Here is a 19,433-nt window from a genome sequence, read left to right as displayed (position 1 = left end):
TCATGTCATTGAAAAATTATGGGCAGTTTCAAATCTGGTATTGTCGTTTAATTGGACATTTGCTTAAATTGGGTACAGGAAAATACTGATCCCTGCTGCCTTTTTATTTCTCTGGGTCTATAGAGAATTCTGGGAATAATTAATGGTAAAATTGTAAAACTTGCACTGGGCTGGTAAAATCACATTTACTGTACTGCATTCATATTAATAAGATCTTACCATATTACCATCAAGCACATACAAGGCAGATTGGCAGTGGAAGAGTTAATCAGGATGCTGTCCTGTCACTTCCTATCTAAAGCCATTTTCTGACATTCTTTTATGATGGGATACATAAATAATACAGGGCAAAATATTTGACATTCTGCAGCTGATAGCACACCATGAGAAAGGAGCTTTATTTGCTGCGACTGCATTATCCAGCCTTTAACTAACCTGTGATTGGCTGTAATAGGCTCCTGGATATCCCCAATGTCATTAAAAAAGCTTCTTTTATTTTGAGACTCTTTTCCCTTGTTCTTGCTCTATTCCTATGTGCAGCCTATTCTCTCTCTTGTAAGCCTGTGTGCTTGTTCTAGCAGTGTTTCATCATTCTGGATCTGTATAGAAGTCCTGCCACTTTGTTCCATCGGTCCATCTGTACGCCCACATGCTGCACTGTTTAGGATTCCTCCTTGAACACCTCTCTGCATACAACTCTTCCTGTCCTTTTATCCCTCCCGCACAGCTCCATCACACACCTGTGTTATGGTCTGACCCTCTAGGGTGCTGTCATGGAGCTCCCATGACCGCTGTCATGCCTGTCCCCCTCCCTCCCCAGTGTGCTGTGTGTATATCTATTCCCAGGCTCTCTGGCTCTTCCAGCCTCCCATTCAGTCAGTGCAGTATTTTCCCCCTCCCCCAAGCGAGTCAGTGACAAGTGCCCAGAATACTAAACGTACAAGAAAGATGCTTAGCAGCACCGGGACCTCTTTGGACCGGGACATCAAAGGGAGAAGTGCCTATCATTGATTCTAGTTGTACTGTGCCAGCTCTGACCTCACCTTCTCTGTGTGTGCTTCCTGATTGCTGAGCCTAGCTTCTGCTTTACATTTTTGTCTTGGCTCTGTTGTTCTTGCATTTCATATGTTCTACCTGCCTACGGCTTCCAGTCGCAGATTTTAAAGAGCTATCCCTGGAAAGTTTTGTCATTGTATGTCTGGTGACCTATATATCAAAATCCCCAACTCAACCCAATTTTGTTGGGTACACTCACACATGGCACGGTTGAACAGGACCATGACCGAGTTCAATTGTACTTGCTCCCCACTCCCCCGTTCTTCTGCATTCACGCTGGGCTATAAGCAAGTGGAACACTTACATCATCAGTTCATTTAGAATAGCAAGTCCAGTTCTGGAGACCTCACTCACAAAAAGATATTAATAAGATAGAAAAAGTATAGATATGGGCAACAAAAATGATGAAATGTCTGAGACATATCAGACACATATCAGAAGGGACTTCAGGAACTTAATATGTACAGTCTAGTGCAGCTTTTCTCAAACTGGGCGCCCAGGCACCCTGGGGTGCCTCGAGGTTTCTTCAGGGGTGCCTTGACAAAATGTCTAAAAATTGCCCAAAACTTGTATACAAGCCAGCGGGTGGAACAAGCCTGCTTTTTAGTTACACAAAGTCACAGGTTTTCATTGTGCACCATTACAACCTTCTAGCCATCAGTGTCCTGACAACCAATGACATCATCAGTTAAGGAGGATGACAGCTGTGCACAGCATCCTAGTTTGATCCTCTCCTGCCCCTCTCCATCAGTGCTGGGGTCACATTAGTTCAATGATGGAGAAAAACTGAGGGAGAAGAGAAACACTGGAATACTACTCAGTTGGAAGAATAAATCACCTCTAGTGTTGGGTGTCCTACATGTGTGGATGTTGCTGTGTTATATAAAACTTAGAATAGTTTTTCACGTTTTAGACTGGGGTACCCTTTTAGCATTATGGACAGTCTAGAGACTGACAATTATTTTAAAGGGTGCCTTGGGACTGTCCATAATTTTAAAGGGCATCTTGACTGAAAAAAAGGTTGAGAAATGCTGGTCTAGAGCATGGGTGTCAAACTGGCGGCCCTCCAGCTGTTGCCAAACTACAAGTCCCATTAAGCATTGCAAGATTGACAATTACAAGCATGACTCCCAAAGGCAGAGGCATGATAGGACTTGTAGCTTTGCAACGACCAGTTTGACACCCCTGGCCTAGAGGAAAGAAGGGAAAGGGGAGACATGACTGAAATCATTGAATACATCAAGGGGGGCGAATAAGGTTCAGGAGGGCAGTAATTTCAATATGAAACCAAAATCAAGAACTCAGTTACATGGCCTCTAACTAGCAGAGGAGAGTTTAAAATGAAACCTAGCAAGTATTATACCAAAAGAGAAGTTGATGTTTAGAATAAATTTTCAGCAGAGGTATTGAGTCAGACAACAATAAGTGATTTCAAACATGCTTGGGACAAACATAGATCTATGCTCATACAAAAAAGTAAAACAAAAAACATATATAAATAAAAAAAATTGATCCAAGTAAAATTATCAAAACCTCTTGTGCATGAGTGTGGAGGACCAGGGACCGTTCTCCTATGTATATATTTAGGAACAGACTCAAGGATATGTTAAGCATTGGTGCTCTCTCAAATGACTGGGGTGATCCATGTACCAACCGTAAAAAGGCAAACAGAGAGCGCACTAGCCTAGTGCATTATCCCAAGGCGAGTTTTTTAAAATAATGGTAAAATCATACTCACAACAGTTTATAAAAGATCGCATATGAGGTTACAGCCTCTTAGTACAGTAATCAATGGTACCCAATGGGCCATCAGATGACAGAATGGTGCTATAGAGGAACCAAAAATGGCTTACACATTTTGAGGGAAACACTCAGGGCTCTGAGGAAAAGAGTTTCGCTCGAAATGCGTAAGCCATTTTTGGTTCCTGGATTGCACCATTCTGGTGTCTGACGGCCCATTGGGTCCCATCAATTGCTGTACTAAGAGGCTGTAACCTGAACCTTCTACACACTGTTTATGAGTATGATTTTATCATTAGTTTAATAAACTCACCTTGGGATAATGCACTAGGCTGGTGCGCTCTCTGTAGCAGGCTCAATGGACCACTTGGTGTTTTTTTCTGTTGTCACTATTTTATGTTTCTAATATACCACAGTGATCCCTGCTTCTGTGATTAGTAATTCATGCAGAGGTCTATGCTCAGGCACAGTTGGCATTCACACTGAAGGAAACCATTCAGGACCACAAGTGAACTGTGCACTGGACCTCACCTTATAAAAAAAAAACCATTCCATTTAAAATATAAATGAAAGGTAAAATATTTGTGCATAGATAGAAAAAAACATTCAAATTACCCTTCTTCTTTTTTATAAGTGATTACATTCCCTCTCTTCTCAGCTGCATAAGAGTTGGGGGAGGATAAACAACAGACCACTGAACTTCACAATGCATGGCTGTGAATGGGGGACAGGCGTGTGAGCAGAAGTCTGATCATTGGAGGAGAGCACACTGATTTCCCAGCATTGCTAGGGAACTGACCATGCTTTGCTCTCATGCCTAATCTATTCAGTTTATGGTAGAAAAGCAGAGGGACTGGCAGGAACACCAGGGATTTCACACAAAGGATGCAATACAAAGAGAACAGGATACTTTTTCAAACAAGTATATGGTACAGCAGGCACATATCAGGAAAAAAATGAAATGTTGGGTTTACATATTTTTTAATCAATCTCGGCCACTGTTTGGATCACTCATGCTACACAAACGAACTGCAGCCATGGGGGTGAACATGGTTACAACTACCAGTGTGAGTGCACGGTTAATCTTTTTAAAGGTGCATGGGGTGGGGGATGAGAGGTAGTGGCATTATGGTGGCTGTACAGATATGAAGGGGGCTGTGGCACTGCTACCCCAGGCAGCCCCAAAACACTACTGTTCCCCCCTAGCCTTTCTCATGCAGCCACTTGGTCCACTGTACCTAAGACCAGATTTAGACCTTTGTGAGCCCAGAGCACTTTAGGTTTGTGGGCCCCTCATATACAGGAAAATACAAATCAAAGTTTCTTTTTGTGTTGTTGGAATTGACAAACTATACATATATAGAAAGGCTATTGAGTTATATATCTGAAGTAAATATGTACATGAAAATACAGTCCATGCCAGCAAAACTCCAAGTAGTATTTTAGGTAAGACAAACTACAAAGGACATATCTACACTGCAATGTATTCCTCAAGCTGGCCATAGATGGATTGAAATTTGTCCAGTTCAGCAGGTACCAGCCAAAATTTGATCCATCTATGGCTATTTCCACCCGAAAGCAGTTAATCTAATGACTGGACTTCTCTCAAACGGAAATGTTGGAAAATTTTTCTCGACCAGCTGGCTACAGCTGCCACGTGGTATATTCTGACAGTGAAGGAATCCGTGCTGTTAGAATACAAGAGCACAGCAGCACTTGTGTGGTTGGGGAAATCTGCTAATTTTTTTTATATATATAAAAAAATGATCCATCTATGGCCAGCCTTTGTTTCCACAGATAACATTGGCTGACTCAACAATTTACACAACAAAGTTTAACTCTGAACCAGTCAGTGACACATGATTATGAGTTTGAGTGCCCAAGCACACACAATCGTAGGCTACCTTTTCTAAGGGTGTAAGTGTTCTATGTATAGTTCTCGTTAGCCACAAATGACAAAAAATGTTTCCCAAGATAAATTTTAATGCAAGAAACAAATGTCTTAATTATTATATCTTAATATCGAGGGGGGCCCCTTCTGGCAATGGTGCGGTTTTCCTAAGCTTCCATTTCCTTTGAGGTCCCTTCAATATCGTTTCTACTTTGAGCTTTTTTGTGCAGTGCACTGCATTTTTTTCTTTGCATGTTTACATGCGTTTGTGCGTGTTTCTGTGCATTTGTGATACAGAAAAATGCTGCATCCAATTCATTTTTTCACTTTTGAATGCAGCGGGAATGCATTCAAAAACATACCCAACTCTGTCTGGTGTGAATGGGCTCTAAAACAAGTTTGGTAGACCCTCACACAACAACGTTGATGTTGATTCTTAATGAGTGTCTACAATTAGATTGTGATGTAGCCATTTTTTTAGGGAAGCTCTGCCATGCTAAAAACAAAAGGTGAGAAGCTCCAAGAGCCCTAACAATTGAAAAGCTGCATTCTTTATCCTCACATGAGCCCAATGACCAGGCAGCCAATCAGCAATGGTGCACTAGTGAAAAAAATTAACTTTCATTATGGAAGCAGGTAACTTATTTATGAAACCCAGTTTTTAGTTTAATACCTGCACTGCCTATATACTCATGCAATTGTGGCTTTTTGTGTTTAATGGTGTATTTAAAATAAAAGTATTGTATATTATAATGTATTAAATGTGCCTTGATTGTATTGTACAGTTCCAGCCTCTTCCATATCAGGAGCTTAAAGAGGAGCTCCACCCAAAAGGGGAAGTTCCGCTTTAAACCTTTGTCCCCCACTCCCCATTAAGGATTGGCACCTTTGGGGAGCAAGGGTCCTCCTCCCCACCCTCCCTGTAGTTTTCTGGGACATGTGACAGGTCCCAAAGGACTACTGTGCCATTCACAAAGTGCAGCGCTTCTTGTGCCCACACTGAAGATGCCGGCGTCAGGGAGAGAAGACGGACGGTGAAACCAGCGGTGGTGAAGACACCGCTGGACCGAGGGACAGGTAAGTGGCTGTATTTTAAAAGTCAGCAACTACAGTTTTTGCAGCTGCTGACTTTTTTTTTTTAGGTGGAACTCTGCTTTAAGATCACCGCTTTATCAACAAGGTGTTCTTGAAAATTGTCTATTGACTAAATTCTTTAAAGCTCTACAAAATATCTCAACAGTAGAAGACTGTGAAAACCTACCTCTTTGGTGGGTGACAAGTTCAAACTCTGCAGCATTTAAGGGTTAAATTGGAACTCCAGTAATTAGCCACCATCCCTCTCCCACACCTTTACATTTGCAGACACTGCTTCCTGCTTTGCAATGCTACACAATGGTTGTGTTTTGCTGCTCCTTCTCATAATGTAAAGCTAGCCACACATATTTATTTTTTGGCTAAACCAAAGAAAATCAATGGATTCCTACTCCATTGCCAGTTATTGATCAGGAATTGAATATTGGGGCAGCACAGTGGCTAAATGGTTAGCACTTCCACCTGGCAGTACTAGGGTTGTTGGTTCAGATCCAAACTGCCTGGAGTTTGCATGTTCTTCCTGTGCCTGTGTGGGTTTCCTTCCACACTCCAAAGACATGCTGGTAGGGTAACTGAATCCTGTCTAAACTGGCCTCAGTATATGAATGTGAGGTAGGGACCTTAGATTGTACACCCCTTGAGGGTTAGGGACTGATGTGAATGTACAATATATATGTAAAGTGCTGTATAAATTTATGGCACTATGTAAGTACCTGAATTAAATAAAATAAAAATAAATATCTTCATCTGATAGGATGTTGTGACTGTTTTGCCAATAATAAATCAATTTTTGTCATGATGAGTGATGCCAATACAGCCATCCGTGTTTCGAATTTCATCCGACTTAGCAACATTCAGCTGAAATTCGAGCCTTTTAGGCCCAGCTTAAGTCTACAGGTCGGCTGACTTGTTAAATACAATGCGCTCCCTATAAATATACCCCTGTGTGTCTGATATCTCAACAGCAAATCTCTATATTTCATACAATAACAACATTATTGAAAAGCAGGCATTTCAAAATGCAAAAGTAGCATAATATATTATTGTAGTGTATATGCTGTAACCATAACTTAAATATGTGCTTAAAAGAAAAATATATATTTTCCCTATATATCTCCCTAAAGTACAATTACAATAAATGATTTTGATTTATATAAAAGGATGAAGTGTTAGAACCTTTTTCTTGGGTTTTTATTGCTGTCCAAAGCTAAAAATATGTCACCAGCGATTCTCCAAACAGGTCTAAAGCTTTATTCAGTGGTCACAGCATGTTTACAAAGGCAACGTTTCGGAACCATGCAGGGCCCCTTCATCAACATGTCACTTGCCTGATGAAGGGGCCCTGCATGGGTCCGAAACATTGCCTTTGTAAATATGCTGTGAGTGCTGCATATAGCTTTGGATCCATTTAGAGAATCCCTGGTGTGCTGGTGACAGATTTTCAGGTTTGAATGTCTACGGTTTCCAGACGGTGGTTGCTGCAGCACCCACTGACACCTAACAGCCAATTCCAGGATGGTGAGATTTCACTTCATGTCCTATTCACAATGATCACCCAGACAGGAATTCTCTCCAGTGTGGGAAGTTCCCTTCAAATGCTATTTCATGGATATAGGTATACCTGGGTGTCACGTGTGTCCCTATACCTTTAAGGAGGGATGCCCTTCTCCAGGCACACCTGCCCTTAACCTATCCATTGAAACATGTGCTCCTACTATGGAGGCTCTTGACATTTTAGAGTTAGGTCCACAGTATACAGAGGACCCTTGACACAGGACTGTGGCTTATGCATGTATTTGCAAATGTGTGCCAACAAAACTCTCTCTTTTTAACGCAAACTGTTAGACAGGGCCAAATTGGTTGTTTTGCAGGATGGCTGGTAAGTGTTGCTGGGAAATCCTTTGTTTGTTTTCGATATCCCATGGATATATTGGTCTCCAGGAAGTAAGGGGGCAATCTGGAGGCACACTTGAAAGTCTAAATAGTTTTCTCAGTAGAGAGATTGCTTTTCACTTCCTGTCCTGTAGACACAACAGAAAGTGAGAGGATAGCTTTCCAATGTGAGGGATAACTCCTAGTGGACAGTTGTCATGGGAATGTGTCTTCATTGGAGTATGCTCTATTCCTGTTCTGATGGCAACCCAAAATTTTGGATTTACCCTCGCTTTCATTTTTGGTGACATTGGCAATCGAGGTAATTGATGGCAACCCAAAATTTTGGATTTAGCCTTGCTTTCATTCTTGGTGACATTGGTGATCAGGGTAATTGATGACAACCCAAAATTTTGGATTTACCATCGCTTTCATTCTTGGTGACATTAGTGACTGGGGTAATTGATGACAACCCAAAATTTTGGATTTACCTTTGCTTTCATTCTTGGTGATCGGGGTAATTGATGACAACCCAAAATTTTGGATTTACCCTCGCTTTCATTCTAGGTGACATTGGTGATCGGGGTAATTGATGACAACCCAAAATTTTGGATTTACCCTCGCTTTCATTCTTGGTGACATTGGCGATCGGGGTCATTGATGACAACTCAAAATTTTGGATTTACCCTCACTTTCATTCTTGGTGACATTGGTGATCGGGGTGATTAGAGAAAATGCCTGAACCCAGATGACCACAGAGGATAACATATATACATGCGCATTAATATTGCGCTTCTGGTGAGTGCAATCACATTTCTGATTCTTATCACGGAAATCACGTATACAGATCCCACGGATTACTTTGGACTCTTTGATGTCTTTCCAGATTTTATTTCTTACTGATTTTATGTCATAATTACAGTTTATTATACACTGAAGTCACGTTGCTTGTGTAAATGACCAATCTATGCATCATTAATTCATGGTACACTTTATCATATACTGTGATCACTTTTGGTGCAATATAGCCCTCACATCAGTCACTTTAAGAATGTTAGCGCTGCATTATTTATATATTATACGGTAATTAGAGAGAGTAAATCTTCCTAATGGAAACACCGACAGCAATAAAACCGGACAGGGATTTTATCCCCTCCGCACTCTACCAAACTCTACAAAAATGTTGCCTTTAAGTTAAATTTGCTGTGGTACTTATTTCTGTCACCTGAATAACATTCTTGCTATTTATCCTTTTTGTAAGAGCGAGACATATAACTGTCTATTGAAGGACGGTATAAAAATATAAATAATACGGTTTCAAGTATATCCATAAATATAACAAGGAGGATACGGTTGTACTGCAAGTCCTGCCTAGTCAGCATCACACGCCAAGACATCAACAAGGTAGCTCCACAAATGATATTACAATTCTGACGTGAGTTTAGTTTCTTGGTCATATCATTTCAGACTCAACACTACTGGTGTTCCAGAGGGACATTATTTATAGAAAGTGCTAATTGCTAATGAAACCGTGGGTGGGGATTTAAAAAAAAAAAATAGAACAAGACTTTAATACCAAGGTGATAATAGTGTGGTAATAATGTACAACAAACTACAATATTCTATATTACTACTACAGGCAGTGTCAGATTTGAAAGGGGGAAAAGGGGACATTCGCTCCACACAAAAAAAAATCATTAAAAATTATTAAAATATTTTTTGACTGAAATCTTCAGAAGAAGTTTTTACTCTGGGCTGGTTTATTGTATATTTTTTTTTAACTCATTTGGGCAGCTTGAGCAAACCACACTCAGGTCACTGACATCCTAAGGGACATTTCACACCAAATGCAGTGGGATGCATTTTTGACTGCACTCCGAGTGCACAGACAGTCCAAAATCCAAATTATCCTACCGGAATAGTTCAAACTATTGCAGTGCAGTAAAAAAAAGAATAGCAAGCTGCATTTGTTTTGCCTGCAAATGCATAGAAACACATGCAAATGTGTGTAAATGCACAAAGATGCACCACAATGCAGTGCAGAACACAGAAAAACCCAAAGAAGAAAGTAGGTGGAAGTGACCACAAAGAAAATGCAAGCTTGAGAAACACTTCACCCTAAACTGTAGTAAAATGTTTCCAACTTCTTTATTGATTTGTAGAAAACCAACATGTCAAGTTGTGATGTCAAAATGTAGCTCAAAGTAAATGTCTATTTAATTTTATTCTTAGTTTTGGATAACGTATGGAAGGGTTAGAATCCCTGGCAGGACTTTATTGCATTTGAGGCTCTATTAAGCCGGCCATAGATGCTTTGAAACTTGGCTGGTTCAGCGGGGAGCGGCCAAGATTCAAACCATGTATGGGTGGGCTGAATGTACCCAAATTGATCAACTGATCAACTTGGGTACAACCAGTCTGTCGGATTTTACGCATGATTATTTCCAGCATCTATTATAGCCGCTAATAATAATCACTGTACTACATTCATATGTAACACGCAAAGTGGTCTGATATTGCATAGCATTATCTACGAGAGTTACGACATCTGTTTTAAAAGACTTTATATTTTGGTGCAATTCAGCACCTTATACATATGAGTGCAATTCTGTTGGTGTCTTGTGGCAATAAAGTGTTTTAACGATAAGGCACTATCTGCAGTATTTTTCACATGTAATGGAATTTGTTGGAAGAGTGGATTCGTGGTTGAAGTTGCAGCCCTAAATATTTTTTAGCTCCAGCCAATCCATAGGGAGGTGTGCCCAGATGGTGGTTGGGGAGTGCATAAATAGTTTGAAGCCTCAGAAAGCAGTGTTCTTCCCCAGGAGGTGAGGTTCCAAGCCAGAAGGACTGCCAGCCCTTCCAGGCAAGCCAACTGAAGATTCTGCCAGTCTCATTGAGGTCTCAGCTGTGCATAGCTTGTAGGCAGGTTGTCTTTTATTAATTAGCTAGATTGTAGCCTCTGCCAGGAGAAAGTTAAATGTTGTGCTACTGTTTTCTGGGGCTTTTTTTTTTGGCAGGCTTTCTGGGTCCGACCCACTGACCTGTAGCATTATAAAAGGGACATGGGTTCCGAACCTGGGGGTCGCTAGCTCGCTCTCCTTTGCCTGTCAATCCTTGTTGAAGGCCTGTGTCTTGGAGCCTGCAACATGTAGGGGACTGCTAGGACCTGCAGTCTGCCCTGAAGATGCCAGTTCTGGGGATTCACCACTATGAACTCTGCCAAGAATGGACTCCTACCTGTGCAGGTATGCTGGAGCAGCCAAGCCTGAGTTAGGGACTAGATTGCCTTTTTGTTGTCTGTACTGTTGCAGTGATTTCAGTAAAGCATTGAATACTTACCATGCCTGGTCCGAGGTTATTAAAGGGGTGTATGAAAGTAACTGGCACTTCATATTGTTTACAGCTTGAGTCAGTAAAGCACATTAGGGTATGAAGACAGTTCCACAAAAGTTAACATGCTAAGGAGTACAAGCAAGTGGTTACCAAAGGATCAAGCAGATCTAGGCCCTCGACCTACCCACTAGGTACGGAGAGGAAGAGTTAATGAAGAGCACGCATGGAGTCCACACTAGGTGCTAGGCGGGACACCATTCTGCTACTGGGAGTAAGGTAGCAGAGACACGCTGGACAAGTGGAGTGGGCATTGGCTGAGCCTGTCCCTTTGAAATGAAAACAGTCACAGTGGAAGACGTACATTGACTTGGGGCTGAAGAGAGTTAACTGGAGTCCAGCTTATTGTGTACGGCCATCTCTAAGTTGGAGGGCCACCTTAAGGTTGCATTATCTCTGAAAGTGACCCCTGCTTTGTCCCGGGGCATTGATGAGCACAACACAATAAAGGTACCCCATTTGCAAGATGAATGATCCATCCAAGGTGTTCAGTGTAGCCCAGAAGAACCCACCCCAGGGCTAGTCCTCTTCTGTGACCCACACGTGGTGAACAACGAGGAGGGGAACATGGAGTAGGTACTACCAGGGGTGGACTGACAACTCGTAGGGCCCCTGGGCAATAGGGGAACATGGGGCCCCTGTGTCCTTGCCCACACTCAAAGCACACCCAAAAAAGCCTGGGCGGCACAGTGGCTTAGTGGATAGCATGTCTGCCTTGCAGTAAATAGATCATGGGTTCGATTCCCGACCATGGTGCCTCCTGCATGGAGTTTGCATGTTCTCCCTGTGCTTGCGTGAAACCAGGTACTCTGGTTTCCTCCCACACTCCAAAGACATGCTGGTAGGTTAGTCGGATCCTGTCTAAATTGGCCCTAATATGTGTATGTATGAATGTGAGTTAGGGACCTTAGATTGTACACCCCTTGAGGGTTAGGGTCTGATGTGAATTTTCAATATATATATATATATGTGTGTTAAGCGCTGTGTAAATTGACAGTGCTATATAAGTACCTGAAATAAAAAAGTAACAGGGGCATTTCATGGGGCCCCCTACTGACCCCGGGCCCTCAGGCAGTGCCCCTGTGCTTGAATGGTCAGTCTGCCCTGGGTACTACACACCTTACATGCTGGGGGCCTGTTCAGCTGCAAGTTTAGAGCTAAAAGAGGGGTTCACCAAGGATTCGGTCTGGGAGCTCACTGAAGAGACTGTCTGGTTGGGTCTGGAGGGAGACAAACAAGACTGTGAATAAAGATCATAGAAAAGGCTCCTTGTAACTGTTGTTAACCAAAGGTGCACAAGTATTAAGGCTTGCCTGGCCTGGAACTTTGCTTATGGCAGCTCAGTGCTGTCCACTTCATGCCTCACTACTTAAGGGACTGTTCGGAGAAACAGCTGCAAAAGAAAAAAATGTCCTCACATTCCTGTTAGTGTTCTGGAGTATCCTGCAGCTTTCCTAAGCCCATCCAAGTTACTCAACAATCAACTTGAAAAAAGACTGTTTAGTGAGCCAGAGGAGTGATTGCTGCTGTTTGCCTGGCTGCTGTTGCACTACAGAGAACCTGGGATACAAATCAGCGGCCCTTGCAGGGGTTAGCGCTACATCTGTTTCTCATCATATGTCACCATTTTGACTTCTGCTCTGTTCCCTGGTGGGTCTGCATGCTTATGCCCAATCCAGGTCACCTTCTCAATGCAGTTGCTGCTACAGCCTTCCATCACTGTCATTTCTATCTTTCATCTGTCACTATTCTATGAACTGACTCGCCTCATTGCTTTGGCCAGATTACAGCAATCACCACTGCAGGTTTTGGGGCTTAGCTTGTACACACCCTTTCAGAATGTGTCTGAATGTACCCCTACAGCTCCATGCATGAAATAAAACATCATTTTTATTTTTGGTATAGAATATAACAACACAAAGCAGCAATCCTATAAAGAAAAATCTGCAAACGTTGTCATAGTGGTAGAGAACTAGAGGTGTCTACGATGCTTTTACGCTAGCTAGGTTACTCTGTGTACTTTAGTATTTGATGTCACTGTCTATTTCTTGATGAGGAGAGGATGACTTTAATTATTTCAGTTTTATTACTGGCTGACAGAGAAATCACCAGTCCTTCTGCCTACACTATCTCTTATACACAGTATATGTGATTAATATTTATTTTTGTGTTATGCAACATGTAGCAGACTACATAATAAAATTAATTAGGATTTGGGGTTTGAACAATGTCTTCTTCAGGGGTGAGGGTATACCATATCTACAAATCATGACATCTTTACCACATAGTCATGTAAAACATCAATGAATTCACATGATTATGTGGTAAAGATCTTATGATTTTGTTATAGATATATACCCTCACCCCTAAGGAATACATTTTTCAAAATGTGTTGGCTGTGCCTTGGTTTTGCGAAATACAGTTGCAAGAAAAAGTATGTGAACCCCTTGGGATTACGTGGAGTTTTGCATGAATTGGGCATAAAATGTGCTCTGAACGTCATCTAAGTCACAACAATAGAAGACACAGTCTGCTGAACATAATACTACACAAACATTAGATGTTGCCATGGTTTAATTGCACATAACATGTAAACATTCACAGTGCAGGGAGGAAAAAGTATGTGAACCTTTGGACTTAATAACTGGTTCTTTTTGGACAGCAATGGCTCCCTCCGTGGTGTCCTCCCATGTACTCCATTCTTGTTTAATGTTTTCCTTATTGTATATGTGTCAACAAAAATGTTAGCATGCGCCAGAGATTTCTGTAGGTCTTTAGCTGACACTCTGGGATTCTTCTTTACCTCATGCAGCATTCTGCGCTGTGCTCTTGCAGTCATTTTTACAGGATGACCACGCCTAGGGAGAGTGGCAGCAGTGCTAAACTTTCTCCATTTGTAGACAGTCTGTCTTACCGTGGACACATGAACATCAAGGCTTTTGGAGATACTTTTGTAACCCTTTCCAGCTTCATGCAAGTCAACAATTCTTGATGGTAGGTCTTCTGAGAGCTCTTTTCTGTGAGGCATGGTTCACATCAGACAGTGCTTCTTGAAACCAGTAAACCCAAAACAGGTGTGTGTTTTTTAAGGGTAGGACAGCTGTCAGCAACACATCCAATATCATCACACTGATCGGAGTCAAGGTTGGCTCACTCCTGGCTCCAATTAGCTCTGGGAGAAGTCATTAAGTTAGGGCTTCACATACTTTTTCCTCCCTGCACTGTGAATGTTTACATGTTATGTGCAATTAAACCATGGCAACATCTAATGTTTGTGTAGTATTATGTTCAGCAGCCTGTGTTCTTCTATTGTTGTGACTTAGATGACGTTCAGAGCACATTTTATGCCCAATTCATGCAAAACTCCACGTAATCCCAAGGGTTCACATACTTTTTCTTGCAACTGTATATCCAGAAATGTCAAGCATACATTGTTTATACATGACCCCTTCCAAGTTGTTTCTGGGTTTGCTGTATTATTGTAACAAGATATGTGAAATGATATACAAAATCGTGTCAGCCATTATGTGGATTTAATGTATGTATGCTTTGAGATGTAATAATTAAAAATGTCATGTTTTATAATATGTTACAATGTGTACAATAGCTGCCTATTTGGCCCCATTCACATTATTGCATAGCAGGAAGGAGCGAATTTCATGCAATTCTGCGTGTCACAGCCCATTCACTTAAACATCGGCTAAAAAGGAGCTCCTGTCTGACAACCTTCACATGATTTGTGTTTGCTGTGACTGCCGCACGAACCTGTCGCTCAACAATTCCAGCAAAATTGCATCGCTTTGATGGATAATGGCCCCCAAACACACGCAGTGCATTGTGCTGCAATTGCCATGCAATTTGGCAGAATCGCAGTGATTCTGCCCACGATCCAAAATCGCAAAATGTGAACGGGGCCTAAAAGTCCTATTGGAAATGGTAGCAATGTGTGTAACAGATTTATATTGCATCTTTCTTGAAACTGGATATTGAAATGAAAACTGTATTTACAGCATGCATTCCTAAAGCTGAAATTTAAGCAGGAATAAAGCACAAATTAACATCAATGAAATCATTTACTTAAGTGTTACTAAACCAACAACAGTAAAATCAGTCTGTATATGCAGTAAAGCATGCTTGTTATACTCACTATGGAACCTAAGGGGTTAATCCTCCACATTGTGTGGACACAATTTACTGTCCCCAATCCACATGCCATAGTTAGAGCAATAGTGGCAAGTCTGCACATGTTATGTTTGGTGTGTATTGCTAGAGAATTTATTTTTGTGGGGGTGCATGTGATTGACACAAGGCCAATCAGAACTGTCGAGACAGAGGGTCATGGCTCATGCAGCCTCATAGGACAGTCAGAGGAGAATGAAAACTCCTCCTACAAGATTAACCATTTCTCAACCAGACAGTGATAGATAGGACTGCTATATGCTGCTAAGAAAAGGTATTTAGCTGTTTTATATTTACTAAAATAAATGCATTTCCATGTTGTGTGTACTGTGGGAGACCAGATATAGTGAATGCAGGGTCCTAGGTTTAGTAACACGTTAATTAACCTAAAATATATTGAATTGTGCTAGTGCAAGTGTCCGATTTTACCTTTATTTCAGCCTTCTATAGTACCCCTGTACACCGGCACTCACACTGGGAGAAGAAGCTCCAGAACTAGCAGCCTGTCAGGCTCTGCGACAGTTCACATTTGTTCAGATCCTGACATCACCAACCTTCCTCTCCACTGTGTCCAATCAGAGCACACCTTGTATTCATTGAAAGAAAATACAAGGCAGTCTATGATTGGCAATGAGGCCAAGCAAGCAACCCGCTACAGTCACTGGACAGAGGGGAGAAGCTCACATAGAACCTGAGCAGGTCCTGGAGGATTGTGGCTATCACAGAAGTAGTGCTGACTAACTACAGTTATTTTCAACTTCCCCATCAGTCCATCTAGCATAACATAAGCATACTGAACCAAGCAATGCAATACAGACCATTCCTGGAGTTCAGCTTTAATTAGCAGACTAGTGAAATATGGTCTACCTTTCTAATCTGTGTCAGGGAATGCTACTTGCTTGGCTCTCATAATTATTCAATTTCTCCTTATTCTCACAAACATGAAAAAGTATGCAGATAGACTTCCATAAGGCCAACTACTTCAATTAAAAAAAAACACAGGGAGTGAAAGTTGCAGGAAAGGTCTCCATGGAGGTACATGTAAGGTTCTTTAGATTTATCCCAACCATGGCACCACCTGCCTGGAGTTTGTATGTTCTCCCTGTGCCTGCGTGGGTTTCCTCCGGGTACTCCGGTTTCCTCCCACACTCCAAAGACATGCTGGTAGGTTAATTGGCTCCAGTCTAAATTGGCCCTAATATGTGTATGTATGAATGTAAGTTAGGGACCTTAGATTGTACGCTCCTTGAGGGATAGGGACTGATGTGAATGTACAATATATATGTAAAGAGCTGCGTAAATTGATGGCGCTATATAAATACCTGTAATAAATAAATACATTTATGCTTCCTGGAGTTCTTATGTAATGCTGAACTGCGGGCAAATAACGAAACACACAGACAAAATACAAGACACTGCTACATAGCACAGCACTGTCTGATCTGATATTTTCCAGCTGCAGTTAAAGATTTAATAAACCCACAACAGTGAAATCAGTCTGTACAGTATATGCAGTAAAGCATGCTTGTTATACTCACTGTGGAATCTAAGGGGTTAATCCTCCACATTGTATAAAAAGGCTATTTGATCCTGACTTCTCTGATCCTTTCCTTCTTCCAGTGTCCCCCTCTTATCTCATGCTCAGCTTGGTGTGTATTGCTAGAGAGTTTTTTTTTTTTTTGGGAGAGTGCATGTGATCAGCACAGGGCCAATCAGCACTTTCCAGACAGAGGGTCAGGGGTTATGCAGCCTCATAGGACAATCAGGAGGAAATTTTAACCAGTGCTCTGCTGGACACTGATAGAAGTCACAAGACTGCTCTAACTGCTAATGAGAAAAGGTTTTTAGCAGTTCATATTTCCTAAAACAATTGCATTTCCATGTTCTATGTACTGTGGGATTTAGTGAATGCAGGCTCCTGGGTATTAGTAACAGTTTAAAGAAGAAATAAGGGCAAAACATTTGTTTCATTTTGGAATAAATAAGGGAGAATTCCAACCCCTGCTAGTTTTTTCTACCAATTTGTGTCTCGTTAGGGAGACTTCCCTTCACTTCTTCTTCCATAGCCACGACAGGAAGTAAGAAGAAATCCCTCCAAAGTGGGGAAATCCCTGCTTGGTTCATGGTCACCAGAACGAAATTTCCCATTGGAAAATCCCCCTTCTATTCCTTTTCTGGCGACAACCCATAATATGAAGTTTTCTTTCAATTTCACTTTCAGTGACAATGGTAAAAAGGACAAATAGAGAATGTGAATCTCCCTAAAGGGAACACAGACAGCAATAAAAACCTGAAAAGGTTTTAATTACATCTCTACCCTATCTAAAACAAAAAAATAAGTTTTGCCTTCAAGCGAAGCTCCACCCAAAGGGGGAAGTTCCGCTTTAAGGACTGCTCCCCCACTCCACATTAAGGATTGGCACCTTTGGGGGGCGGGGGGGGGAGCGGATACCCGAATTTGACAGGTACACGCTCCCTCTTCCGGTCCGATCGCCTAGGCGATCGAAAGCGGAAGGTGTCCTCCCTTCCTGTAGTCTTTTGGGACATGTGACGGGTCCCAGAAAACTACAGGACCATTCATGAAGAGCAGCGCTACTCACGCATGTGCAGTGGGTACCCAGCTGTGAAGCCGCAAACAGTCACAGCCGGGTGCCCACACTGAAGATGCCGGCCTCCTGGAATCCAGAACGGCAGATGAAACGGGCTGCGGGGGACACACCGCGAGACCGAGGGACAGGTAAGTGGCTGTTTTTTAAAAGTCAGCAGCTACAGTTTTTTGTAGCTGCTGACTTTTATTTTTTGACGGGGTGAGTGGAACTTCGCTTTCAGTGATACTGTTTTTTTTACATATCTGCCTGTATTTCAGTTTTAACTTAGTTTATCTGATTATTTTTCACACTGCTGGTGTCACAAAGACTCTAAGAAAAACAGCTACAAGGCAATACTTTTCAAGGGCACCAAGGGTCTGATAAAAGACTACCAAAGCCAGGCAAGAATATGACCTGTCTTGAGTAGGTTCAGCTGTTCACATTAAACGTTACAATAAAAGGAACATTTGTGCTCTTTTTAAGGGAGGCAGAAATAATTGATTCGGTTGGGAATTAAACTTTCTCTGGAATAAATACTGTCCTTAATGACTGAAATTCAAATGAGTTTCTTTATAACACACCTGTCCCTACGTGGTTCTTGTCTAATGACAATTCCAACCTATTACTGTTGTCCCTCTTCATCAGTGGTGCCCAAGTTCAATCCTTGAGACCCTTGATCTGCACCTATTTTTAGTATTTCTCAGACAAACGTAAATATAGTAAAGTATGGTTGAGAAAGAGTCAAAAAATTTATACTGAAATCCTAGCCAGAATGCAGTCCTCGAAGACTGAATCTGGACACATCTAACAACATTAAGTATAATTGCAATTGCAGTGTTTACCCACACAAGGATATGCAGGTGTTCCGTGCATCCCTGTGCATGCAGTCCCATTGATGTCAGTTGGATCACAGCATCTGTACGAACTCCGCTGCTCCATGTGGGTGTGGGTGCATGACCCCAAACACAGACAGTTTGAGTTCAGAGACACGGTCCTGTACCAACATAGTGGTCATATTTGGAGCAACGGCTGTGCCCATGCAGCCACTGTGTCCCAATTGACATCAACGGGACTGCCTGCATGGGGATGCATGGAACACCTGTGCATCCCCATGTGGGGAAACACAGCCATCACACAGGGTATGCATTGATACACCCCATGTAAATGAGGCCTAATGCTGGAGCTTGACAAATAAAAGAAGCACAAATCTAAAGCTGGGTATACACATTCATTTTATTTTTTTTTTCATTCAACCAGTGATCTCTCCCAGTGTTCTATTGTATTCTGACAGGGGGCCCCCTCCGTTCAGAATACACTAATCAGCCCTTGCAACCATTGGCTGCAAGTACTGATCGAATTTTGTTTGTTCAGAAAGACTGGAAGCATGGATGTACTGGTCCTGGTTGTACCAAAAGTCATCAGGACTTCCTGATAAATTGGCCAGCTTTCGGTACATGAGTACCAGGCTTAAGATGATGGATTTTTAAACTGCATCTGCAGCCAGGTTTTTCTTAGTTTTGGATCAGAGATGGGTAAAAAAAAGTCAGATTTTTATTGCTGCCTGTACTTGTTGGTGAGAACCCCCCTCACTACTTGGTCAAGAGCAATAATGCATGGCAACA

At 41.9% G+C, this 19,433-nt stretch overlaps 1 protein-coding gene across 3 annotated transcripts in view; it reads right to left on the bottom strand.

The window, feature by feature from the left end:
* ZNF385A (zinc finger protein 385A) overlaps positions 1–19,433 on the bottom strand; it is a 442,370-nt gene that overhangs the window by 324,584 nt on the left and 98,353 nt on the right. Inside the window, exon 1 of one of the 3 annotated variants that reach the window (XM_089691406.1) lies at positions 436–754. The exons of the other annotated variants lie outside the window; for them this stretch is intronic. The gene's annotated coding sequence lies outside the window, so the exon portion shown is untranslated. Of the gene's footprint in view, positions 1–435; positions 755–19,433 lie in introns of those variants that run through there. 3 annotated transcript variants of the gene reach the window in all.

Source organism: Staurois parvus, unplaced genomic scaffold (genome assembly GCF_062004578.1).
Source record: "Staurois parvus isolate SC_StPar_1 unplaced genomic scaffold, SC_StPar_1.0 ptg000562l, whole genome shotgun sequence".
NCBI lineage: Eukaryota > Metazoa > Chordata > Amphibia > Anura > Ranidae > Staurois > Staurois parvus.
Note: the sequence above shows the minus strand (reverse complement) of the source record. Positions and strands in the feature narration are given on the sequence as shown.